Source organism: Periplaneta americana, chromosome 14 (genome assembly GCF_040183065.1).
Source record: "Periplaneta americana isolate PAMFEO1 chromosome 14, P.americana_PAMFEO1_priV1, whole genome shotgun sequence".
In the NCBI taxonomy this organism is placed as follows: Eukaryota; Metazoa; Arthropoda; class Insecta; order Blattodea; family Blattidae; genus Periplaneta; species Periplaneta americana.
Genome location: NC_091130.1, coordinates 118447914 through 118468783, shown reverse-complemented (window position 1 = coordinate 118468783; position 20870 = coordinate 118447914). Strand labels below are relative to the sequence as shown.

Here is a 20870-nt window from a genome sequence, read left to right as displayed (position 1 = left end):
TTATTCTATTTATTATACTATATTTTATTCCATGAGGATCGAGAATGTAGCTATAGTTAATTTTCAAAACTGTAACAACAGAGATAAATACAAAGTAAAAGTAGAACAAATACATTTAAAAGAAAATAAGAACCGAAATAACATTAACAATATACACTACAAAAAATATTTAGAACTACTGAAGTGTCGAAAAATTCCTTTGTGCGAGATCGTGCGTATTTGCTTGGTTTCCGCACAAAACCAACCCGCGGTAAGTCTAAAATTCCACATTCAGTATTCCCAACCGAACACACATAACAATTTCCCTATTCTTACCGCTTAAGTGACATATTCATTTTACTGCTTTAGGCTTTTAACATATTATTTTTAGAGACGTTCAATATAGTAATAATTATAAATTGGAAACTTACCACTGCAATTTCACCTAAATTGCACTGTTAATTATTGTTTTTAAATATTTGCAAAAATTAAGTAAACTCTACAACTCCACTAAAGTTACTGCATTTCGTGATGCATGTAACATTAAGGAAGCCGTTTGTTTTAAGTTCGCATTTATAGACTGGGGGAAAAAAAAAGACAGACGTATATCACGGCCTGCTGGAGTGTAGTAAACACAGAAAACATTTTAAAACAACAATGTGGAAGATAGATATTTTAGTTTTCCAAAATTGCCGTCATTGAACAGAAACCAAGATGGAGATTTCATTGCAACTAATTAGAAATTCGTCTTTCAGGTATGTAATAAACGATCTTCGCACAAAATAATGTACGATACACGAGCGGTATGTTTTCTTTCATTTCTCTGAAATTAAAAAAGCTCAACTACGTTTCGCTTTTTCAAACTTTTCCTCGAACATGAAAACTTCAACATACCGCTCTTGTAACGAATATTACTATAATATCATAAAAGGGATTTTCTATTAACCAACGTTACAAGATGGGTTTAAATCTGTTAAAATGTATAATATGTGCTTATTGAAAATAGCAACTGCAACCGAACTAAAATATTTCTTTGATTTCCTGAGTTCAACAATTGATTTAGAAGATAACATCTCGTGTGATAATAAAATTGTGAAGTTCAGATCAATTAATATAATTGTCGAGACTTTTTTAACAACTAATAATATGTATGGATTTAATGTGTATAGGTTTACGACATTTAAAATTTTTCTCTGATGAATAAGGGTCTACATCGTACATCGTAAGGAAAGCCTGTCAGTATTCGTGTAGTCTTTTTCTGAAGAATGAGAACTTTGGATATAGCACTAGGCCTACTATCCCCACCTATTCGGATAGCGTAAGATATTGCACTGTTGAAAAATTCATAAGGTAAGTTTTTACGGTACTATGTTCGGGATATAAAATGTTTTAAATTCTTCATAAATAAATGACTCTTGAAAGTTTAATATATAAGCAATTTTATTTTATGACATTCCCATATGAATTTGGTGTCCAAGGTAGCCTAGTCTCTAATAATTTCACTTTTGTTTGAGTGTCCTCTATAGTAACTTCTAGGGACCGTATTTTGTCCCAGGGCGTACGGGTATAAGGTTAGATGTTCATAGACTATATTGATGTGACGTCATATTTTACGTGTGTCACAGCATATTGTTTGTGCTGAGGTTGACTTTCTATCATGATTCAAAAATAGACCTCATAGACTGATTCTGCGATGATGTTTCCTACTATTTAAATTATCTTTTAATTAATTTTTTTCCTCCCCCCCCACTAACAGAGTTAAAGACCATGAGGCATTCTCTTCCAGTCCACACCTGTGGAGTAACGGTTAGCGCGTCTGGCCGCGAAACCAGATGCCCAGGGTTCGATTCTCGGTCGGAGCAAGTTACCTGGTTGAGATTTTTTCCGGGGTTTTCCCTCAACCCAATATGAGCAAATGGTGGGTAACTTTCGGTGCTGGACCCCGGACTCATTTCACCGGCATTATCACCTTCATATAATTCAGACGCTAAATAACCTAAGATGTTGATAAAGCCTCGTAAAATAACCTACTAAATTCTCTTCCACTCAACCAGTATAAAAATGCACAACAAATATAAATAACAGCGACACAGAAAACATAATAATAATAATAATAATAATAATAATAATAATAATAATAATAATAATTTATTTATTTAGAATATTAACGTGCAAAACAACAGCACAATGCCAATTACATACAATAATAATAATAATAATAATAATAATAATAATAATAATAGCCTAATAATAATAATAGCAAAATTTAGATGTGTTTAGTTACATGTAATTGGAAAAGTTAATCAATTACAATTTATTGTTAAAAAAGACAATCTGTATCAAAGAAATGATATTTCATAATGAAGAATAATTAATATATGAAAAATAAAGAAAGGTCATATTCCGGACGAAAAGCACTCTTTTTGACAATCGGCTTTTGAAAGTGCCCCAGCTTCTTTATACACTAATAAATGGTGTCAACTGTCACAGAAAGGTAAAGGAGTCGGCTTATATAAAGACTTCACTCCCGCAAACAGCTGGGTCAGACATCATATAGGCCTTTCTAGCTCCGAGTGGAGAGAGGCGCTAAAGATGACCGGTAATGTTGCTCCTGTACGAGCTGTTCCAGGCTGAACTCAAGACAATCACCACTGTAGGCGATGCCACAGTGAGGTTGAAACTTTGGCTCATGTCTTGGGTTCATGCCCATTTGGCGAAACTCTTTGTAACAGCAGACATCACAAGATCAGGTCTGTAATCGCAATATGCCTTAAGTCCAATGGCCACACTACATATGAAGAAGTCCATGGAATAGCGGATACCGGAAGTCATCGGCGTATTAATATTATAACATTTAAATCTGGAGAGACAAAAGGTTATATTCTGGATCCGACCATCATATTCGAGACGCATCAGAATCAACCCGAGGAGGTTAATGTAGAGAAAAGGACAATTTATGAACCAACTATTCCTTATTACAAAACAACATAAAAACTCAGTGATATAGAAGTCATCGGATTAATGGTGGGGCTAGATGGACCATAACAAAACAATTCGTGTCACTCTGTCATAAATTTGGAGTCCCAACAACAACAATTAAGGAAATTTCTATGATAGCTTTGAAGGGTTCTCTGCAGATTTTACTGCGACACTTGTATTTCAATTCAAATCGAATTTTCTCAGTCTATTTTTTATCTGTATTTTTATAAATTTTCATTATGTGAAATATTATCTACTGCAAATTTTAGTTTATTGTAAACAAATTTCTTGTAAGACATTTTTAATGTCATTTTAAATGTTACTGTTTAACATTCTTTGTCTTTGGCAACCTCACCAAAGTTGAGAAATATTGGATTACATATATATATATATATATATATATATATATATATATATATATATATATATATATATATACATACACTATTTACAAAATAAGTGTGCTACAGTTTATGAAATAAAATACGTAGGTACCTTTTATTACAATACACAACACTGTACATAATAGTGTAAGATAATGAAGTTTGATCAATGTAAGCCTACATTATTTACCATAATGTAAATATGTAGTAAAAATAACGTGTTCTAGTGTACATAGCTTAAATAACATAAGTTGTAATTATTAGTGTAATTGTTAAAGTGGTCTATGTTTTGTTGTACCCAACTTAACAAAACAGGATTCGCGTGAGCAGTTAGAAGTACTTCGCTTGCTACATGCACGCCACTCATCTGTTACAGTAGATCTTCCAGTAATACTTAACTTGTAGCCTCTTGGGAAAAAGTAATATCTCTTGATGGAAATAATATAGCCTATTCTGATTTGTTTAAATTCAGACGGAAACCTTTAGCCTGGAACCACTTCGCTGTTTCACTAAATGCATTTTTAATTGGATACTTTAAAGTAGAAGGGTGCAAAGTGCCAAAATGAAACATTGGAGGTAAGATAAAAAATGTAGCTATAAGAATAATTGTACACATATTTGTGTTAATGTTTTTTTTTACTGATAGAAAACAGCAATAGTACAGTGTTTACTCATTAATAATAGTGGTATGTAAAGACATTATTTTTCTATATTTAATTATATAACACAGATTGTGAAAAGGGTTAAGTAATGGGTACAGTTGCAATATAATGGTGCAAAGTCCAATACCTATTTTTTCCTATTCTGGAGCAATGTTTACTCACAGATCTGTCTGTAGAACTGCCTATGCTCCTCATTTGGAAGATAGGGAGTCATTGCTAGTAGATCCCCCTTCTTTTCTTCAGTAATTTCCTTATTTTATGCTTTAACTTGAAACAATGCTGACTGCACATCTTTCATGTTTTTTTTTTCTTTTCCTTTTTAAGCACTTTAATGGTATGCACTACTTCATTATCATGGGACTATTTCACAGAAACACTACCTGCTTTACTAACATCATATGAATGCAACATGCCTTAGAAATATTCAAGTTCTTGATGGAAATTAGTTGATCAGCAACATCTTGCATATTAAGGAAATATGACTCTAACATTGAAACGGTTTGAAATGGTTTTACAAATTTAGAGTCTTGTACGATTTTAAGCAGGTCACTAGGAATGAAGGCTTTTGTCACTTTCTGTCGTTTTTCAATCAAAGCGAAATCAGAATCGCATTGCAAGAAACTGTGGCCGCTGAGAAGGAAACGTTGTTCTATGTGCTCAAATAAACCAATGGCAACTAAAAAGAGACACATGAAAACCATTACACGATTTTTGTTTTCAGCTGCACAGTTATCAGATTCTTCTTGTTTGTTATGTCCATATTCATCAGTTTTAGTACACACGAGGCAATCTCATTGGCACCTCTACTCGCGATGCTTTCATCCCACATACACATGTAAAACTGCATTGTATCACATACACAAACTCCAAAGTTATAACGTGAAAGCTGACATCTGTAAAACATTTCGCTGTGTGTAAGTTTGGGCACAAACATGACCTGTTGAAGATCCATTGCATTCTATGATGCAGCTCAACAGGGCGCTTACCGTCTGAAACTGCATGGTGCTGGCAACGTAACATCTAAATATCTCGCTTAAGAATCACAAGTGGGTATAGCCTCTTTCATACATCATCCTCCTAGGCACATTGCACTTTTCTGCATAATAATTTCGTTTTCTATGATTTTGGCACTTTGCACCTTTCTACTTTAAAGTATCCAATTGTTCCGATTAGCAGTTAAGTTTTGATTTGATGAATAAATATTCGTATTATCCGAATATAACACTCAATTAGTATTTGTATTATCAGACAAGTCATTTACTATGATCGAGAATGAGAAATTTCCTAAAATAGACCCCTGAGGCACACCACTTGTAACGTACTCAGTTTTAGAATAAAGTATTGAGGGTTTCAATCCATATTTCTGACAAAAATTCCCAGGATTGCGAATTTATATAAATGGAATAGTCTTTATTGTCTCCTGAAATTTACATGCTTCTTGTTCCTTAAGTCCTCTTTACTTTGTACAAGAACGCTGGTTGTTCGTTAAAATCTGACGCGGGAGAGGGAAGAAGAATTGTCTCTTGTCTCTGATTAAAGTGTGAATAATAACCAGATCAAGGCCCCACCGAACTTCACTCTCAGTTTTAAACAACCGATATTCATTTAACAGAATGCTATATATCTTATGTATTGTGTAGATTACGAAGGAGAAATATCACCGTCTCCGTTCACGACACGCCGCGCGCCGAGGACTCTTTAACGACTGACATATATTACTTTCTGGATAATTGAAGAAAGTGCTTACATTTAACAGAAACTTTATCTTATTCACAGACAAAAAGGAACAAGGACTGGATATATGATTAAAACCTCACTATTGTGAATTTCTTGAGGTTGTCGAAAACAATGAAATATTGTCTTTCCTATAAGAAAAACTAAGGGATTTCACAGTATACCACCATGGACACTATCCAAACCCCATATGAGTTTAAGTTTAAATTTAACACATCATACTAAAGTGTGACCAGCCAAATTAAATACAAATGTTCTTATAATGAGATTTGTAATTTATACATTACCCACATCGCAATTTATACTGATGGTTCTAAATCAAGTGATGGTGGTGGATGTGCAGTGTCATCTGTTAAGTTACCATAATCCTTTTCAATTTTTTTCCACGTGAATTCTACGCAATTAGAGAATCACTAGAGTTTATTCTAAATAAAGATTACAAAAATGTCATAATAATTTCAGGCTCTTTAAGCTGGTTAAAGGCGCTGAGTAATGTATGGACAACTAATAAATAAACACAAGACATTCAGATATTATATGATAAACTTATTATAACAAAAGGAGAACAAATTATTTTCATCTTGATACCTTCTCTTTGTGGCACTGTAGACAACGATACAGCTGACAGAGAAGCAAAAAAAAAACACTAAAAATTCTACCGCTCTCGAGCATACCCTCTTACCACAATCAGATTTAATTTAGTCAGTAAATGTAAATAATCGTGGATTAACTTTGGACTTTCAATCCTTCCAGAAACCTTTTCGAGGTCAAGTAAAAATGCTCTATTATAGAAGAGATCAGGTTTCATTATCATGATTGACAATTGACCACACAAAATTAACCCATTCCTACCACACACCTGCGAAACCTCTCACTGCTTCCTCACCGTCAAACACGTCAGCATAGAATGCCGAAGATACCACACCTCAAGAAAAAAGTAAAATATAACAAACTATATATCTACAGCACTCAACGATTCAAATGTTCTTCCAAAAATATCAAATACTTTAAACAAATTTCTTTGTACAATATGATAATATAATTACAAAATCTTGTCATACGCTGTTAATTTTTTGTTCACTTTTTTGTATATCCAGATACATTGAAACATACTGTCTATTTTAACTGTAATCTTGTATAGTATTTTCCTGTATGTAAACATTATGGTCGCAAAAAGACACAGCAGTTAAGCGACCTAAAACATATTTTTAAAAATGTATCAGAGATACAAATATCCCGCTACATGCATTCCGATATATTCTCCTAGTATAAAATTTAGTCGAATTTCTCATTATACGTTTTAAGCATTTGAAGACTACTTAATTCCTTTATCGTGCTGCGAATGATGTGCTCTTTATAGATCATTTTCTTGAAAAAATATTCAAAAGACATACATAAATGAAGTCGCTTAATAGACACTTTTCTCGCATACGTCTAAAAAGCACTCTATGATTTTCAATTATTAATAAATTACAAATAATTCGTAAATATTAAGTTTCAAGTATATAATACATCATATATTTAAATTTAAAAAATTAAACTGTCAGCTATTTCTTATTTAATTGGTTTATTTCATGTCGCTTTATCAACTTATATACAGAGTGAGTAAAAAGTATGGAACAATGCTTGTAACTTTATTTTTAATTGTATGAAGAAAGTCTTTATACAAAAGTTGTAGGGTATCAAAGAAGGAATATTTTGAACATGTTTTCAAATACTATGCTTTTCATTTATAAAGAGTGTGCCAGTGAATTTTTTTTTATGGTACCATGCACTTATATCCCCATTTTTGGATTTTTCAGGTCTCAGTACGTACAAAATCATATATTTTATGCCATTTATAAACTATTGTTTTCTAAAAATTACCTCTTTTGATAACAATGTATGTATATGTATTGAACAAAGGGAAATTTTAATGCTTCAGTACATCAATTTGAGGAGGCTTTGGATTAAACAATTGCAGACAAAAGCTAATACCTTCAGTACTGTATATTAATAAGAAAATGCTTATATTTCATGTAAAATATGATGAAATCTAGATCCCATGTTTTATATATTTCATTGAATTTCGAACACATTTTTAACACTTGTGAATTTTTATGTGCTGAAGTTTTTGGTTTTTTATAATATAACAAATGACGATTTCTTAAATATGATGTTTTAGCGTAACATGAAAGGAGATAGGTTTCAATGAGATGTTTCAAAGTGTTCTTTCCAGAACTGTGGTGTTTCCACCCATGATTTTTGGTTTAATGAAGCCATGTGCCTGTCACAATCTAGAAAACTATGTCCACGAATTGGAAACGTATAACATAATACTACTAATTACACGATCACCAAATATATTCCGCAATAATGTTTTTACATTACATTATTGTGTATGTGAGGTGAAGCGCCGTCTTGCAAGAAACATTGTATACAGGTTGAATTTGTGCAGACAGTAAACATCAAACCACAGTCTAGTATATACAGTCACGAAGCTTGAATTGTGAGGGTGCTAGGAACAATAGACTGTGCAGGTACTACTTCGCATTGTCTGTAATGAGGCGATATTAGCGATCCTAGTGGTTAGCAACTATCTATGGATGCATATTTACTACGTATGGAGCTTCGTGACTGTATATACTAAACTATGATCGAACTATACCCAAGACGCGCGGACTGATCTCTTTGTTTTCACTTGCATGCTGACTGGACTGGACTAGACTGAACACATTATTTGAACATTTATGTTGGACTGATCTTTATTCCGCTTGGCTCATTTTATTTTCTTTCATTTTCATATGGACTGAACCTCTCTATTTCCAATTTGATACGTGTATTGCAAAGCTTATGTTTCAGAGTTTCGTTAAAAAATTCTGAAAATGGACTTATCCCCTTAACAACTTCGATCAGTCTAAAGCATTCGATTGTGTATCACAGGAAACATTAATTTCAAAGCTCTATTATTACGGTGTTAGAAGAAAAAAACTATATTCGTTTAGATCTTATTTATCAAACAGTACACAACGTGTATGTATAAAAGGCACTCCAATTTAGTCAATGTTGAATGTGGACTTCCTCAAGGTTCCATTTTAGGACCACTCCTATTCTTGATTATGGTGAATGACCTTCCAGAAAATATTAGTTGTGAATCTGTATTATTTGCAGATCACACAACTCTTTACTCATCACATATTGATATAAAAATTTTGAATTCAATAATGAAAAAATCATATAATACTGCAGTAAATTGGTTTCGGGTTAATGGTTTCAGTCTAAATTTAAATAAAACTCAAAACATAATATTTTCATTGAAAAATACATCGAACACTGAAGCTCAGTCACAGGTAAAATTGTTAGGACTTGTATTGGATTCTAAACTAGCTTGGGATGAACACATTAATTTGTTAACTATTAGGCTGTCAAGAGTAATTTACTTATTAAGACATTTAAAATCTTTACTATCAAAATTCTACATCATAACTTCTTATTACGCCTTTTTCAATAGTATTTATATTTGGAGAAATAGCAGTAGCATATCCAAGATTCTAATTCTAGAAAAGAAAAAAAACTTTACGCATTTTAATGGGTCTGCATATGTCGCTCACTGTAGAACACCATTCAGTCAAGAAAAAAAATGTAACTGTCATAAATGTATATATATTTTTGTCTAATGAGAATTAAGAAAAATCTTAATACTTATCACCCTAAAACAGAAGTTCACCACTATAATAGAAGATACAATTATTGTCTTTCAGAACCCAGAATTAGATTAAGTAAATCCAAAAAATGGTTCAGTTCTATTGCTATAACATTGTTTAATAAGTTGCCACATAAGGCACATGTTGCAAGTTATATACAATTTAAATCTGTTTTGTATAGCTAACTGGTTAATCAACCATCCATTCTATAGCATTAGTGAGTTTCTTGACCCCACTGTAAATGTATTCTAAATTTGTAAGCTGCATTGTTCTGTATTATTACGATTATTACTAGTATTGTTATTGTTATTATTATTATTATTATTATTATTATTATTATTATTATTATTATTACTACCAGTATTGCATTTCATTTGTATTGTTGTATTCATCTGTTTTTACATTTTATGTCAAATATTATGTTATATCTCTTGTAATTTAGTACAGTATATTTTATGTCTATTGTAACAAACTGTTGCTCATGACATTAAAAAACGATTGATTTATTTCTCTTACGCTTCAAATGCTAGGGAAGTGATGAAAATTATAGGATAAGAAGCCATGATTGGTTAAAACACGTCGTTCCGTACCGTTTTATTGGTCAAAATTAGTATGAAGTAGTAAACGTGTAATCATCTCTACAATTTCTATAACGTGCAAGTAAAAAATTATGTACCGTATCGACATGTTCTCAATTTTATTATTAACCTCTTCCCTTACTATATATTTTACCAGTTTTGTGAAAAAAAGTGTCATTTTTTTTATTTTCGTAAAGAGGTCATTTAATATTGTGACAGCGACGTGAGATTCGAACTCACGACCAGCGTCCCACAAGAAAGCAGATCGCGCGGGCTTCACGGAGCACTGAGGAACGGCGCGCGGCGAGAGGGGAAAGGGCCTACCCGGCGAGGGAGAGTGCGCGCGCGCAACTGCTGCGTACGGGAAAGGGGGGTCGGACCCTCCCGACTCTTCGAGAAGTGCGTCGAAGTGGAGATATCCAGATAATTCTCTGCACTCCTGTAGAAATTTCTCGCAACTATGATTTCGCTATAAAAGAAGAAACGCCAGCGAACTCGAGCAGTTTTCAGTTGATTAGTCAGCCAGTCAGTGAGTAAGCCAGAGCAAGCAAGCCAACTTGTGTACCGGAATTCGACTCGAGTGTGCGTCCGCAACTGTATCAGCATCCGAAGGCCTGAGTTCGAGTGCAGTGGACCGCAGTTGGAGGGACCTGAGTTTGAGTGCAGTGGACCGCAGTTGGAGGGACCTGAGTTCGAGTACAGTGAACTGTCTCTGAAGGTCTGTGGTTCGAGATACTGTGAACTCGAGTGACTGAGATAGAAGAACTGTGAACTGAGAACTGATAGTTCTGATTTATAAATAGTGTTTTGTAAATATTAGTTAAGATTAACAGTTCATTGTTGTTCGTACTAGTCCAAGTAAATTGTCATTGTCGTCGGTGGAGTGCTGTAACGAATACTGTGTTGAGTGAAAATCCAATTGTTGACGAGAGCGTTTAAGGTGAATTGTAGAAAGGAATTATTGTTGGAAGAATAAAATTCCATTGTTGTGAGTTAAATAAATTTACAATATTGCAGAATCACTGTACATCACTAATTTTCTTACATACTTAAAAATCACTATGAAGTAGACAATGGGACTCAAACGAGTTAACTCGGGTTAATAAATTTTGACACATGTTAGCAACCCAAGTTAACTCGGGATAATAAGGGAAGTGGTTAAACAATTGTCAGTGTGCATGTCAGTGGTTACAGCTCTTCCTAAGATTTGTGATTCAAATAAAACTGTACAAATGTCTCAATCGGAAACAGACTACTTTAAAGTTGCTCTTCAGAATATAGAATATGCATTCAGTTTATGGCGAAAGAAAAGAAGAAACAGAATACTCAGAAAGAAACTGAAGCGAAAAAAGCGTATAATGTACCGTCACGTCTTGAATACCCAAGTACAAAGTTCACTTGGCACACTACGTTCCGAAACTAATGCCGATATTGCACCAACATCAATCAAGAAGGTTCCCTCACAATTCAATTGTCTCTGTTTCCTTGAACACTAGACATGTTTACGAGAGTTAATGTATGCTCCACAATATGATTCCAGATACTAAATGCTTAATTAAACCCTTGTTGAAGAACGACAGTTGTAGGAAACTTTCCGAGAACTGCGGAAGCGCTTCAGTGCAGAACAAAGAGGTTAAAGGAAATAACTGTACAAATGTGGCAAACTGGGAGTGCATAAAGAATTAAAGCGCTGAATAGAGCAGTAAGAGGAATCCCAATGTTTAAGTGATGCTCTGGCTTTAAAACAGTAAGCGAAAGCAAATAAAACTCCGTTTTAAGAGCACGCACAATTAACGAAGAGCTGTTATCCGAACGGCTACAGCGTCGGATTTTTGTGTCGGACATCTCAATACAAATTCAACGAGTTCACGTGATACCTGTGTGGAACAAGGATGGTGATTGTAGCATGTTTTCGCGAGGTACTACATTTATTGTCAGAATTTCACTGTTTTTATATTAATCATCATTATCAGTTTCGTAATGGTGTAACTTATATTCATTATTAGCCATCGAATATTTAGGAAAATGCCTTATTTTATTTGGATGTTCATATTTAAAGGATTTTAGTAAATGTGCACGAATCATGAGAAATGAAGCATTCTGATGTAGCTCAGTCGGCAGGCTCGCTGGCCTGCTGATCCGGAGCTGCGCTCGGTCTTGGGTTGGATCCCCCGTTCGGTCTGATTGATTGGTCTCTCCCGAGGTTTTCTCCAGCCGTGGGACTGATGCCGGGTGGTCTATGGCGAGTCCACGGCCTCACTTCACGTCACCTCCGTTTGGTCCGATTACCTGGTTGGGTTTCTTCCGAGGTTTTCCTCAACCGTAAGGCAAATGCCAGGTAATCTGTAGGTAAATCCTCGGTCTCATCTCACCTCATCTCACTACATCTCGCCAAAAACAATTGTAAAAAATTTAAACTGAAAATTGTAAAAGAAAAATGGTGAAAATTGTAATTGCAATCTTGTAAAATTTTGACTTGTTCTACATCTTAAAGCTTCATTGCTAATGTAAGATCTATGGAATATAATAAATGAAATGAAATTTTAAAAAAAATTTGGAGAACGTATTATCTTTCAGGTGTTAAATTTTAAGTTACCTTGTTAGTATGTTTCAGCCTGCTTTTGGCCATCATCAGAACTGGTTGTTGTTGGTCTTGGCGCCTTTCTGATGTAGCGGCAAGGCGCCAAGACCAGAAACAACCAGTTCTGATGATGGCCAATAGCAGGCCGAAACATGTTAACAAGAATCAATGTTCTTAATATATTCAGCTGTTTGCTAACAACATAAAGTCCACTATAGTCCACTATAGTCTATTCAGTTGTTTTTCACGAGAAATGAGAGGTATTTTGATCGGTGTTCATTATAGATGCCTGTTGCTAGTAGCCAGAGTTGGAGTGTAGTCAATAGGGGAGAGTCGGGTAGTATCGGACAGTGCGTTTCTTTCATCTACCACCATATGGTAGTACCTGAATGGCATGATTACGTTTCTCTATGCGACATCACAGAAACGTAACCATGTCAATCAGGTACTATCGTCGTGTGGTAGATGAAAGAAACTCACTGTCCGCTATTACCCGATGTCCGATACTACCCGACTCTCCCCTGTATACTGCAGGGCTGTGTCTTCTGCAACTGGTACTGATGATTTAACAAGGTAACATAAAATTTAACACGTGAAAGATATATAATACCGTACGTTCTCCAAAGTGATATAGTGTTAAAAGTTGTGTAATCAAGATGTATAAAAAAACTGATGTAGTTTGATCTTGCCTTTTTTTCCCGTTAACGCCTTTTTTTGCTGTAATATGTACTTTTTTTGCCCTTTTTTGCTTTTATATGTACTTTTTTGCCTTTTCCTTTATATGACTACTCACTCACTCAACAATACTACATTTATTTCTGTGTTCGAAACTAAGGAAATTGCAGTTCTTACAGTAGCCATAGTTATGGGACACCCTGTTGCAATGCAGTGTTGCCGTTTTGCTTCCTCCGGATTCGACCTTGTCCTTCTGACTCCAGCACTGTGTTGAGAATACGAAGTACGCAGTCATTCTAGGATTGTCTTTGTGAGGGAACTGTTGTACGAGTATGGTGAAAAATGCCAAAATTGAAAACATCGAAAACTTCTTTATATCGTCAGTGGGAAGCAGAATTTCCTGCTTTCACTACTAATGGAACGATTATTATGTAGCCAGGATGACACTGTTTAAGTGTGCTCCAGTAATATCAGTATACGTTGAGAGATCTTTTTCAGCATATAAACTGATTTTGTCCAATAAACGTGACAGACGTTTGTGTGTTAATCTTGAAAAGTTGCGTGTTGCTTATTGTAACTCAAATTACGGACGTGAAGTTGTGGATTCAATAGTACAAGTGAAACAAGTCCATAGAACAGAGAAACTACTTTTCCAGTGCACTTTGTTAAGTTAGTTATGGATGTTAACTTTATGAATTATGAGTGATTCAATATCATTTCAATGCCTTTTAGTGCCTTATTTTTTTGTTTTTAGAGTCTTTTTAGGTGCCTAAAATACCATTTTTACTGCCTTAACTTCCGATGTCTATTCATTATATAGGTAGTTTCACTAGGGAAAACAGTGAAGACAGCAATGCGACTTACAATGCAGTGAAGTCAAGCGGTTAAGATTTAAATTTTACACCGTTAAAAGAGAATTAAATAGTGAAAACATTTTTAGAAACTTCCATCTCGTCACGCGTTAACCCAGACCTGCAGAACTGTAGCTCCTGAGAGCGACTTCTTTTCTCTCCTTTCTTACTCCAACCACTTTTTCTACCTGTGCGGTCACGGCGTTCTAGTTACGATCGGCTGCATCAACACTCATTCTCGCGGCGGAAGTCGATCATCCCCAATAGAAGTGGAGTGAGGCTGACGTCATAGTTCCGCTACTTGCGAGTTCTGCAAGCCTGCGTTAACCTAATAAGTTCTCAGCCAACGTAAACTGGGATAAACTTAACCGCAGGTGTAAACTTCAACACAAAAAAGATTTAGGCTAAACCATATCATATTCACTGAACATATTTATAAATAGCATTACTATTTCTCCCTTTTTATTAAGAGGACTGGGTAGTGATTAGTGGTGAAAAATTCGATTTTTTATTTTGTGTTTCGAAAAAAAAAAAGTACAAAACTTGCTCTTTAAAACAATATATATTGTGGGGGTATCTCTGCACATAAGCAATTTATGTGAATTCTTTAAATATAGCGGCGCATGTAATTCATACAGTTCTTTTTTTTTTCCAATTTAGTTTTCCGTAAGTTACAAATTTTCACACTTGAGTGCATTTTTCTTTGAAATAAATTAATAAATTTTCATGCAATTTTTACAGTGTTTTCTGTAGCCTATGTTCTACAAAATAGACTTTGGGTTTATGAATATCACTCACATAACTTAAGAAAAATATATATGCAGTGAAAAAAATTATAGAAATTATTAATCAAAGTATAATATTTTTTTTTTCTGTTTGACTAATGGTGAAATATTTAACTAAATATAGGTTTAGAATTTTCAATAAACATTACTTGACATCTTTAAAAAATAAAAGGGATATGAATGAAAATTTTAACAATTAATATGCACTTAAAGTATGGGGTACATGTAACTAAGAGGGAAAAACAGGTTATCAGTTAGGGCCTTTTCTTTGCACTTTCATAATAAACTAATAAGTTTTCCTTTATTCCACTAAATTCAGAATGATTTATTATACAACCATGACAATCTTTATTCCACGCTGAACACTAAACGCCTAACGCCTAGATATACTGAACTAAAATTTTTTACTGAAATACTTTAATCGTACAAGCATCAAAACCCGGTTCCCTTAAATATTTGTCATTTTATTCATTCATAGCTTTCAGTTGTAGGGATGGTCTTGCACTGCCAAACCCAACGTTTTCCAATCTTTCCCATTTTCTACCTTTGTCTCCGCATATGATTTATGTATATTAATGTTGTCTATCATTGACATCTTTTTCTGCTCCGAAATTTTCTCCCGTTCACCATTTCTTCCAGCGCATCCTTTCTCATTGTTTTCCTTCTATTCCCCTCGCTTCATTTCTTGTACCATCCACACGTAGTCATACGTACAGACCGAGAGCACAGTCAAGGCCGTGTCCGGCGCGAGAGGCACGTGGAGGGGAAAGTAGTGGGGATACACGTTTGGATGCAGTGTGACAAGGACACATGCTACAGACCGAGTAAAAAAACTGACTCTATTGTTTAATTTACTTGTCACTAGACTCATTTCACTACAGGTTGATGTTTTCCGCACCGCCAGTACTCTCTCGAGAGGAGCGCGACTACCATCTGCATGGTATCAGCGATTGCATCAAACTGGCCTATGCACTCCCGGGTTACGTTCCGCAACCTCATAGACTCGTCCAATGCTCGAGCGCAACGTGTTTACACCGGCAGTGACTATGCTCTCAGGCTGTAAACATATGAAACTTAGTAAAGCTGTACACCTGTCGACAGGTGATCGCATTCACACGTGGGTTTACGTAAAGATATGCAGCATAGCAAAGTTACGAACTGTACCTGTCGACAGATGATCGCACCCACACGTAATTTTACGTAAAGATATGCAGCATAGCATAACTACGCATCTGTCGACAGATGATCGTACCCACACGTAGTTTTACGTAAAGATACGCAGCATAGCATAACTACGCACCTATCGACAGGTGATCGCACCCCCACGTAGTTTTACGTAAAGATATGCAGCATAGCAAAGTTATGTACTTGTCGACAGGTGACCGCACTTACACAAAATTCTACGTAAAGTTATGCAACATAGTAAAGCACCTGATAATTTTTATCTCCATAAGACACCAACTATTTTTCTTCTCCTTCTCCTTCAAAAATTAGATCTTTCGATCCTTTGCGCCTCATTGGGCCGTCCATCTTCTTTTTCGTCTTCCAATAGGCCTATTTGTTTGTCTCTAGAGTTATACTCTGGATCTTCTTAGGTATTCTTGTGTCCTCCATTCTCTCGACGTGGTTTTTCCAAGCTTTTCTAAATTCGTTTAATTTTTCATCGAGTTCGTAGATTCCCTTGGAGGTTCCGAATTTCATCGTCATGAAGTCTATCCCTTCACGTAACTCCTAGACATTCTCTTAAAAACTTTATTTCTGCTCTCTGTATCCTGCTGTTATTTTTGTGTCTGAATTTCAGGTTTCACTTCCCTATAATCCCTACGGGACTGTTACAGTTTTATCAAAGTTCAATATATCTGTCTCTTCTAACCTTCTCTTTAACGTTCTTCTGATAGTTTCACATATTTTATTAAGTGTTTCTACTTTCTTTCCTGCATGGATCTCTCCAAGGTGTTATCGACTTGTGGTCTAGACGGCCATGTTCGGGAGTGTAAGCTGCCGATGAGTGTGAGGTGAGAGGAAGCTAAGAACAACACACAGGGGGGGTAGACGGGACTCTGTAGGTGAAGAGAAACCAACTCGTCTAAAGCAATGCTTTCTAAACTTCTTGAAGTCGCGACCCACTTTTGGGGGAGACTTGTGTATGCGACCCTCCCTCCACCGAACTTGTAGCATACTTTATCCCATTAAAAAATACAAATTCCTCTAAAATAAAAAATAACGATAATTTTACTCAAAATCAGTGGAAACCATCCAAATAACGACCAAAATAAAAATGACTTGAAATTTTACATGAAGATCATTTCTAGAAGTTTACTTTGCTGATATTTTCGAACACTTTCAATAAAACGAATTTACAAGGCCAGGATGTTAACATTTAATAACAGCCAGGGATAAAATCAAAAGGTTTATAAAGAAACTTGACTTCTGGTATACATTACTCGACAAGAAAGAATGTTATGCATTCCAGTGCATTAAAAAACTCGTGGAAAATTGAGCTACATGTGATACGCAAATATCGAGTTTGTTAAATTAAGTCAGAACAATTCTAAACAACAGCTTCTGGACCATTTTCCGGAAGACACACAAAATAATACGACAGTCACATATGAAGAGCACAAGGGAAAATTATTGATTTTCTGTTTTAGATGTCATGTAACAGCTCAGGTAGTGTAGATTTGTGTAGTTTCACTGTACAGAATAACAACCTCACTAGTCCAAAGAAATGGGAGAATGATAAACCAAAAACAACAGAATATATATAATATAATGGGTCTTGAAACTTTTAACTACCTCTCCTATAAAAACAGTAAACTGTGACTTATCAGGTTTTTCCCTTGTACTCTTCATATGTATACTAATCCATTTTCAGAGAGTTGCATTCAACTAGTTGAAATTTAAAAAAAAGAATAAAACATAAATTAATTTAATATTTAAAGATAAAACAAATAATAATAATAATAATAATAATAACAATAACAATATTAACAATAACAATAATAACAATAGCAATAATAACAATAACAATAACAATAAATGTATCTATCTATCTATCTATCTATCTATCTATCTATCTATCTATCTATCTATCTATCTATCTATCTATCTATCTATCTATCTATCTATCTATCTATCTATCTATCTATCTATCTATCTATCTACCTATTTATTTATTTATTTATTTATTTATTTATTTATTTATTCATTTATATATTCTGGCGAAGTTAAGGGATCAGGCCTTCTTTACCACTTAGCCAGAAACAAAAGAAGCTGATACAATTTGCAGTAATACAAGTTAATGATATGTACGTACCTACTGATGGAATATTGAAACCAGGCTTTCTCGCGAACTGTAGACCAGTTGTGGATAAAAAGGATGCAAAAATAGCACGAGCTTGCAAAAGAAGCTCTTAATTTTTATCTTAAATTTTTATATCATTTGCAACCTCTTATTTATGCAAAATAAACTTCTCGTCTACGATTGCCATCAAAACAAATATGAAAAATCTCATTGAACTTGAAAGTGACATCAATCCAATTCAGATTCCAGATTTGAGAGATACTTTCTGAATAACAGGCATATTTGTCGCAATAATAAAATTATTTTTTTTTACCCTAATGTACACTTTTCACAATGGAAATTGCAATACCAAGAAGGACCTGTTTGTTTGTTCTGAATTTTAGCCCATTAATTTGGTAGATGAAGGTAAGTAGCTGATTGATTGATTGGATTGATTGATTGATTGGATTGATTGATTGATTGATTGATTGATTGATTGATTGATTGATTGATTGATTGATTGATTGATTGATTGATTGATTGATTGATTGATTGATTGATTGATTGATTGATTGATTGATTGATTGATTGATTGATTGATTGTTGTATATATAACCATATATATGGATGTACACGTCAGGTAAAATTACATAGTAAATAAAAAACACAAGATTAAAAAACACTACCAATTAAAATACATTTAAAATAAATAATATAATCAAGTAGTATTACATATATCATAAATTGTAATTTAAGAATTATTTTACTGAATAAAAACTTTGATCAGTTAAAATCTGTTTAACTTTCACTTTAAATTTTCCATAAGGTAAAGTTTGTATCTGCAATGGTAATTTATTAAAAAACACGATCCCAGTATAGGAAGGCGATTTTTCATATTTCATAAGTCTATGATTTTTTATTGAAAACAGATGTGCATTTCGTGTATTATAATTATGATAATCTAAATTCCTATTGTATTTATTCTCATTCTGTTTAAAAAAATCAGGTATTTGTAAATATAAATTGATGGAAATGTTAAAATGTTATATTGTTTAAAATAAGATTTGCATGAGTCAAAACTCTTTAATTTAAAAGTGGATCGTATAATTCTTTTTTGTGCAGTAAATATCCTATTAGCATTCCAGTTTATGCGTTATAGCATTGTTTACAAGGTGGTCCCATGTCATTGACAGGTTGACACAACACTCCTTTATATGCAGCGAACAGTGCTGTGTAGTTGACAAGACGATCTTATTGCTGAAGACACACAGAACTTACGCCAGACATTATGCTCTGGGGAGCTATTGGCTTTAACTACAAATCTCCGTTGGTGATTACTCAAGACAAACTGAATGCTCGACATTATATTAACAGGGTAATCAATCCAGTGGTTGTTCCTCTAATGATGAACACTGAAAATGGCAAGTTTCAGCACGAAAATTCCCGTCCTCACACTGCAGTCATAACCGTGGACGCTCTCGAACACATCACAACAGTACCATGGCCCACCAGGTCTCCGGACTTAAGTCCGATCAAACATCTGCGGGACATGGTGTGTCTAAGAGTGTTAAATCCTCCACAGTCACTCTTTAATATTGACCCTCGCAGTTCAACAAGCATGGAATGATATTGCTCAGGAAGAAATCTAGAATCGTATTGGCTCAATGTCTAGAAGAATTTAAAACTGTATTGCAGCTCGTGGAGGTCACATCCTCCATTGAATTTTGTAATAAAGTGAGCACAAAGGAGTCTGAATTTGTTATCACTGCATCACTGTCAAACACTTTTCCTATACCTTCAGTTTCAGTTTTATCATTCCATCCGTTCATAGTGTTGCAATTTCCATTTTGAGTGGTGTATAACTACTGAAACTTTTGTTTATTATGTTGAATATTGTTTTAAGTTTCTGAACACACAGTAAGTGTGTGTTAATAAGGTTTTTTTTTTTTTTTTTTTTTTTTTTTTTTTTTTTTTTTTTTTTTTTTTTTTTTTTTTGTAAATCATCTCTCGAACCTCCTCATCTCTTTACATGTACCCCACCTGGGTCGCAACCCCCCAGTTTGGAGACCCGTAACGAGGCCAGGGGAGACTATTATTACCGGTACTCTCAGAAACAATAGACGGCACTAACTAGGAAACAGACACCTTCTCACTGCCAATATCAGATGAAGCGCAGGTGCATTGTTTTATCCAAAATTAAATCTGCTTCCAACCTACGCAACAGCGGAACCAAGTCAGAGTAATTTGCGAAGTTACTTCCGAGAAACTTCGAATGGATCAAAATGCCAAAGAGTAAGACCGCAAACAGTGTTCTTCTTACGCAGTAGATTGCAGGAGATCCCAATTTCTCTACTGATGTTACAGTTACTTTATGTCAACCGTGCTCTGGAAGATGTGTATGAATGACCTTAATTTTGTTGTAATTAACTTATCAAATTAGTGTTAAATTTAAGATATAAGTACGGGGATAGACTACATGAAACATGTCACAGCAATTTCCAACCAATCTGAGTAAGGATATCTAGATTTTTTTCAGAGGGGAAGTGCGTTGTCACGAAGGAAGATGATCCTTTTAGACAAATTTTCATGTCTTCTCAACTTTATATTTCAGTTTGAGCTTCTAAAGTCTAATACAGTATGCTACATTCATTGCTTATTGATCTAGGAGAAAATCGATTAATATCAAACCTTCTACGA

General features: G+C 34.4%; 1 protein-coding gene across 1 annotated transcript in view; it reads right to left on the bottom strand.

Moving 5' to 3' along the window:
• Positions 1 to 20870, bottom strand: part of LOC138713707 (beta-alanine transporter-like) — a 1405169-nt gene that overhangs the window by 1161094 nt on the left and 223205 nt on the right. The gene's annotated exons all lie outside the window — the stretch shown is intronic.